Raw genomic sequence first — 7,583 nt, 5'->3', positions numbered from 1 at the left:
AAATATGTACATACATACATAAGCATACATAATAGAATACATTGGTGCTATTATTATTTTGAACTATTATCTGTTAGATCAATTAAGTAAAGAAACATAAAAGCTTTTTGGTTTACCTTCACTTTTTTCTTCTTTGATGCTCCTCCTTTCTTTATGTAGAACTGACTTTCTGACCTATATCATTTTCCTTCTCTCTGTAGAACTTCTAACATTTTTTGCAAGACCGGTCTACTGACAACAACTCCATCAATTTTTGTTTGTCTGAGAAAGTCTATTTCCCCTTCACTTTGGAAGGGTAATTTCACAGGGTACAGAATTCTATGTGTAGTGGCTTTTTTCTCTGAACACTTTAAATATTTTACTCCTCTCTCTTCTTGCTTACTTGGTTTCTGGAAAGAAGTTGGATGTAATGTTTATCTTTGTTCCTCCATAAGTAAGTTGTTTTTGTTTTTGTTTTTAATCTCTGGCTTCTTTCAGGAGTTTTCCCTAATCTTTGATTTTCTGTATTCTGAAAATGATATGCTGAGGTATAGCTTTGTTGGCATTTATTCTGTTTGTTTATTCTAAGTTTTCTCCATCTGTGGTTTGGTGTCTGACAATTTAAATCAATTTGTAGTTATTATTGTTTCAAATATTTATTGTTTCTTTTTCTTCTGGTATTCCCACTACAGGTCTGTTACATCTTTTGTAGTTGTCCCACCAACCTTGGATATTCCTTTCCGTTTTGTTTTGTTTTTCTTTCTTTTTTCAGTCTTTGTTCTCTTTGCTTTTTGGTTTTCCAGGATTCTATTGAAATATCATCTAGTTCAGAAATCCTTCCTCAGCTGTATCCTGTCTACTAATAAGCCCATCAAAGGCATTCTTCCTTTCTGTCACAGTGTATTTTTATTTCTAATATTTGTCTTGGGCTCTTTCTTAGGATTTCCCTCTCTCTGCTTACATTGCCTTCTGTTACCGCATGCTGCCCACTTTATACATTAGAGCCCTTTGCATATTAATCATAATTGTTTAAAATTTTTGGTCTGATAAATCCCAACATTTCCTGCCATGTTTGGTTCTGATGCTTGCTTTGTCTTTTCAAATTGGGGCGGGGGGGGAGTTTGCCTTTGGTATGCCTTGTAAGTTTTTCTTGATAGTCAGACATGAAATACTGCGTAAAAGGAGCTCCTGTAAATAAGCCTTTAGTAATGTAGTGGTGAGGTGTGGGGGGAGAGACAGAGTTCTGTATAATCCTGTAATTAGGTCTTTTAGTGAGCCAGTGCCTCTACTGTGAACTTCACAGGTATTTTGAAGGTTTTTGTTTTCCTCCCCCACCTTAGTGGGGCAGGATGGCTAGAGTGGGCTGGGGTTGGGTATTTCCCATTCCCTACTTCAGTTAGTCTCTCATAATACCCCGGTAGGTTAGGTTCTATTTAAGCAGTTTGCCCTGAGGGCAGGCCTTGTTAAGAAGAACAGAATGCTCTGCTATAATTAAAAATGGTTCCTTTTCCCCTTCCCTTGTAGAAGCACAAGCGGATTTTTCTCTGATATTTACAGTGGGAACCTGGTCAAACTCCTGGAGGTAAATCTCACATTATGGTGTCCCACTGGATTCCCCCTGGAGTTTTAAACTCTCAGACATGTCCACGCTGAGTGTCCAGCACTTTGTCAATTAGAGCTCAGGTTTTCCTGCCCTGTCACTGGTTCCCAAGGTGGTTTACGTTTATGAGTTTCTGTTCTGGTAAATCACAACTCCCTCTCTTTGCCTGCCTGCCTCTCCAATGACAGTGGTTGCCGTGTGTTCACCCCCGCACTCTTTTGGATCCAAGAAGAGTTTTTAATTTTTCAGTCTGTTCAGCTTTTTCTTGTTAGGTTGAATTTACATGTGGAATCAGAACTTGTCATATCTACCATACAGAAAAGTATTCTTTTTTTTTTTTTTAAGATTTTATTTATTTATTTGAGAGAGAGAATGGAGACAGCACAAGAGGGAAGAGGATCAGAGGGAGAAGCAGACCCCCCGCTGAGCAGAGAGCCCGATGCGGGACTCCATCCCGGGACTCCAGGATCATGACCTGAGCCGAAGGCAGTCGCTTAACCAACTGAGCCACCCAGGTGCCCCAGAAAAGTATTCTTTAACAGTACTCCTTGTCTATACCATCATCATCTTAACTTTGAAGTTAAATTCCTTGAATATTGATGATATCCATGATTAATTTTTAGTTGCCCATGTCCCTTGTTTGTTGTGAGAGCATGTTTTATGGAAGAATTAAAGTTTGACCTTGGTAAAATATGATGTATGTCTAATTCCAAATTTTAAGAGCATTTATTTAAATTCATGCATTATAGCTTTCATTCAGTTTCTAAATGAATAGTCATTTCTAGCTAACTTCTAGTTTACATGCATCTGGAAATCAGAGTGTAAATAACTATACCTTAAACTGAATTAGGTCAAAAACTTCTTTTGTTTGATTCGTAAATAATGCAAATAAAAGAATTCCAAAGTTGTATCAACATTTTCTTAAAGGTACATTTTCCCATTTGGAAGGAAGTTGGGAAGGGTTCATTCTCACACAATTTGATATATTCCCTATAAAACATCTATCCAAAGCTTTGCGCAGTGGCAGTATCGTAGCCAATGAGGTTTATCCGAGGCGCGATTATTGCTAATTGAAAACATCTACCCAAAAGGAAAAAAAAAAAAAAAAAAAAACAAGAATGTTCGCCATTGATAATTATACTCTTGTGTTTCTGACTGCCTAAAATAAATTGCTGTTATGTCAATGTTTTAAAATATCTACTTGCATCATTTTTTTATTCCTTAAACATTTTCAACTATATTACCTGTACCTTTCTTTTTCTTTTTCCAGATGAAAGGAAAAGAGCTCATAGTTCTCAATAAATCCAAGGTCACAAATTTATTGAGTAAGGGTAACAGGCATAGGGTTTCTGATTTATGGTGCCCTTTGCAAGTTCTACATTAGCCTACTTGGTTTCTGCAGACCTCTCCCACATACTCACTAGCTAATGGTCTCCTATCACTTCCTATTCTAGACATGTCTTTCAGAGAACTCCATTAACACCAGTGTAGTTCTTAATTACCTCTTTGTTAGCGTGGGTGATTTGCTTTACAGATTCTTGCTTTAGCTGATAAAACATTCCTATGTCCAATTTAAAAAGATTTTGTTTAATCAGATCCTTGAGCTAATGAAGACCATGCTTAAAGCTATTTAAAGGTCTTTTTAAATATTTGATGATAGTATGGAATAAGTTAAAAATTTGCTGAATTTTTGTTTTTATTTAAAAAATATTAATAGCTTTTCATGTAATGAGTTTAACCACATTTACTTTGCAAACAAATTACTTTAGGCTACAAATTCAAAACCATTTTTTAAATAGAGTAAGGCATTCCTTAAATAAGAGAGTGCAGGCAAATTGGTACTATAGAAAGTGTTGCTGGTAATTGAGGATCAAAGTCTAAAAGGAAAATTCCCTGTCAACACCAAAAGCCGTCCAAAGTGTACATCTGGATATTTTTCTTCTTTCCCACTTTATCTCAAGGGCAAAATCCACCTAATGGGGCGCCTGGGTGGCTCAGTTGGTTGGGCGACTGCCTTCGGCTCGGGTCATGATCCTGGAGTCCCGGGATCGAGTCCCACATCAGGCTCCCTGCTCAGCGGGGGGTCTGCTTCTCCCTCTGACCCTCTTCCCTCTCGTGCTCTCTGTCTCTCATTCTCTCTCTCTCAAATAAATAAATAAATCTTAAAAAAAAAAAAAAATCCACCTAATGGTAACCAGGAAAAAAAAAAAAGTCTCCCACTGAATTTAAAAATGAGAAAGTAATGTAAAATTATTCATATTTATCCTTTTTATTGCATTGTCTCTATATTTGTAGCAGAAACCTTGTATTCCCTATGTTAAGTCATACTTATTCATGTGAAAGAATTAATGTTTAACTTTCTGAAAAATAAATTCCAGCACTAGATTTCCAGGCTATAAGGCAATAGGTTTCTGAGGCACCATAAGGAATGTCTCCAGTGAATCCTAAATCACAAATATCCTCACTCTCTACATGGGAATATAGAACTTGGAATGATCTCATAATCAAATGAAGAGGAGGAAGAGACTATAATAATTGAAGACTGTTCCTTTCATTTTACTTTCGAGGCATTTCACTCAGTAATATATGTCCATTATACTTCTTCAGCACAGTACAGCTCTGTCCCTACACTAAAAGCATTACTGATTCTATTCTCATGTGTGTGTCATGGGCATAGCGCCACCTGTCCTGCAACAGCATAGCTTCAACACCTGGCCTCCCTCCAGTTTGTATTATTCATCAAGCACACGTGTAGGGGTTTTATGTTTGCAATCTGTTCCTCATGTGAATCTTCAATTCTTTGTGAAGTTATGATGAATAAGGAATGGAGACTAGAACCAGAGATATCAGCTGGCTTTACATATAGCCTGCCTCGGTGTCTGCCTATATGGTGTGATCTGGAAGGTTCTTGCACAGTAGCGTATCCTGAAATACACTTCAATCAATCCAAAATGATGTCTGAAATGTACCAGTGTGGCAAAAATCCACTTCTTTTCTCTATACATTTCAGTTTCCCTAACAGTAGAGGACAAAAATTACATAATTCAGAAGGTGAAAAGAGTAACATATAAGTCAATTATCATAGTAGTTACAGAATAGAGTCATTGTGATTTTACTTATAATTATACAAAAATTCCAGAAAATGATAAATAAGCAATAAAATTCATGATAGAAAAAATATGTAACTACAATTAATCTTTTGGTATTCTTGATTCTAGTCTTAACTCTGTATGTGCATATGTTTGCAACAAATATATATACATAAATGAATATATATATGCACACATATGTATGCATTATATATATGACTTGAGACACTTTTTGGTTAAAAGATATATTAAATAAGGACATACATAATTCAATGATTGATTTATTATTTTCATAAGGAAACAGTTTTTACCTTTCTGGTTTGTCATTTTGTCCCCAAGGCATAATTTAGTATCTAGCACATAATGCAGTCGGTATCTTGAGTAAACTATAAAACTTATTTACACACACACACACACACATATATAGTGAGTGAGTGAGTGTGTGTGTGTGTATGTTAAATTACAAAGAGGCCAAATTCTGTGGGTCAAATACCTTTGATTAGGGATAGTTTTAGAATTAGGACTGTGGGTCTGCAGGAACTACACTACCCCCAAGCTATGTTTTATAGAGGGAGGCTATTCCCATGTTCACAAAATGGGGTTGTGGAGGCATTTTAGGCTTTTAGTGGATGGGGCTAGAGATGTTTGCTCTACTGTTAGGCATGGGACCGATACATATACAAAATAATTATTTTGCATTTTCCATTGCTCTCTCATATGTCCTATTTTGTCTATTCATATAAATGAAAAACTAGTTTGTTACTATCTGAGCATAGAAATCAACTCTGTTTTATACACAGACATGAAATGTTTTCACATGTTTTACTATAAACTTAATTCCAAAATCCAAGTGTCTTGTGAATTGGGGAGAGGTTGTTTTTCATTTTGATCAGGTCTTTACCACAGTGACTCATAATTTATGAAAATCAGCCTACTAATAATGTTGCTATGGTACTGGATCACCAATATTAAAATATGCTTTTTTTTGTTTATTCTCACATGGTGATTCTATCTGCAAGTGTAAGTATCTGACTTATATTTATTATATATATATTCATTATATATTTTAGTTTAGTAGTATCTAAACATATTAAAACTTGTATTTACTATGAAGTATTTATATGGAGTCCTTTATATTGTTAAGGTGTTATATATATTTGGTAAATTATACATATAATAGGCTATACCATACTTAAATTAAATTTAGGAGAAATGTGGGTTGAATTGTGTCCCCTGAAAAGATATGTTGAAGTTCTAATCCCAGGTACCTGTGAATGTTTACCTGGAAATAAGATCTTTGTCAATGTAATCAAGTTGAGATGGAGTCATACTGCATTAGGGTGGGTCCCAAATCCAATGACTGATGCCTTAATAACAGAAAGAAGAAGGAAATTCACATACACAAGTACACAGATACATAGGGAAGAAGGCTACATGAAGACAGAAGTAGAAACTGGAATTATGCTGCCACCAACTAAGGAAAACTGAAGATTGTCAGCAACCTCCGGAAGACAGGAAGAGAAGAAAAAAAAATGTTCCCTAGACCCTTCAGAGGGAACATGGCCCTGCTGATACCCTGATTTTAGACTTCTAGCCTACAGAACTGTAAAATAATAAATTTCTTTTGTTCTCAGCCACTCAGGCTGTGGTACTTCATCACGGCAGTTCTAGGAGTTCTTGTAGAGAGTAAAGGGGTATTACAAAGTATATTCAAAGGAAAGGGGTGAAGATTGGGTTCACAGCAATTAAGAACACTGAAATATGAATAGACTGTTCCATTGACTTTCACAGTCCTTCAGGATATTCTTGGAACCTGCCTTTCCCAACCAATCCTTTCACTACTACCCCTCCTGGAATTTACCATTATCTGAACACACACACCTTTATTTGTGCTCATAATTCTGCTGATAATGATAATTCCCTTACATCTTCCTGATTAAATAATAGCTACTAAGCACAGCCCATCTCAAAGGCAAACTCCTCCTTCCTGTATGCCACCAACCAGATGTATAGTTAATGTGCCACTTTGTCTTCACTTTTTTATAACAATTAAACAAGTATATCCTGACTTGTATTATGATTGTCAGTATACAAATCTATTTGTCCATAGTTTACTGAAAACAAAAACTATGTCTGACTTTCGCATTCTCAACTGTAGTGACCAAAGCACACTGAATTTGCAATCAATTAAATAAATAAATAGATAAATAATATTTTGTGATACAGAGAAAGTGTTTTTAAAAGAAGAGCTCTGGGAGATTAACCACTTTTCTGGGAGAGTATAATAGAATCATAAAAATTTAAAGAATAAAAGTGCTCACTTTGGCAGCACATATACTAAAATTGGAAATAATTTAAAGACTAAAGAAGTTGATGATGACCATTAAAGGATAAAGCAAAGAAAGAATTTGCTTAAAATATATGAGAAACAGTGAAAAGAAGATGCATTTGACTAGAACAAAAGCATATTTTGTCTCAGGCAAGGCAGAAAATAAAATTTACATTTCCCATTTGTGTCTATCATGTTCATGTATAGATTGATGGCCAAGGCCCGGAAGCAACCTTCATGATGTCCTAAGATGATGGATCTTGGAGGCTTAATATTTTTAACAAGTTATATAATCCACATCCCCCAAAAAGGCATTTATTAATCTCCTTTCCTCTTTTATTCTCATTGCTTCAGAATTAGGCCATTTCAATAGGCAAGGCAATTTTATTATAGATACAAGCTACAACACATATTTGGTAAATCTTAATAACATCTTCTCACACCTACACAGTAAATTACTAGTAAAAACTGCTTTAGCTGTGACATTTTCACTATTTGCATTATCATCAACTATTATATAGGCACATATTTCAATTTTGAAAAGAGAAACTTTCACAAACATTATGACATTTGATTGAATGGAGTA

At 35.3% G+C, this 7,583-nt stretch overlaps 1 pseudogene; it reads left to right on the top strand.

Moving 5' to 3' along the window:
* The first annotated feature begins 2,588 nt into the window (after positions 1-2,588).
* LOC118009743 lies at positions 2,589-2,672 on the top strand (annotated as a pseudogene).
* Positions 2,673-7,583: the final 4,911 nt, after the last annotated feature.

The sequence above is a fragment of the Mirounga leonina genome, unplaced genomic scaffold, assembly GCF_011800145.1.
Source record: "Mirounga leonina isolate KUSES-001 unplaced genomic scaffold, KU_Mleo_1.0 Mir_127, whole genome shotgun sequence".
NCBI lineage: Eukaryota > Metazoa > Chordata > Mammalia > Carnivora > Phocidae > Mirounga > Mirounga leonina.
Note: the sequence above shows the minus strand (reverse complement) of the source record. Positions and strands in the feature narration are given on the sequence as shown.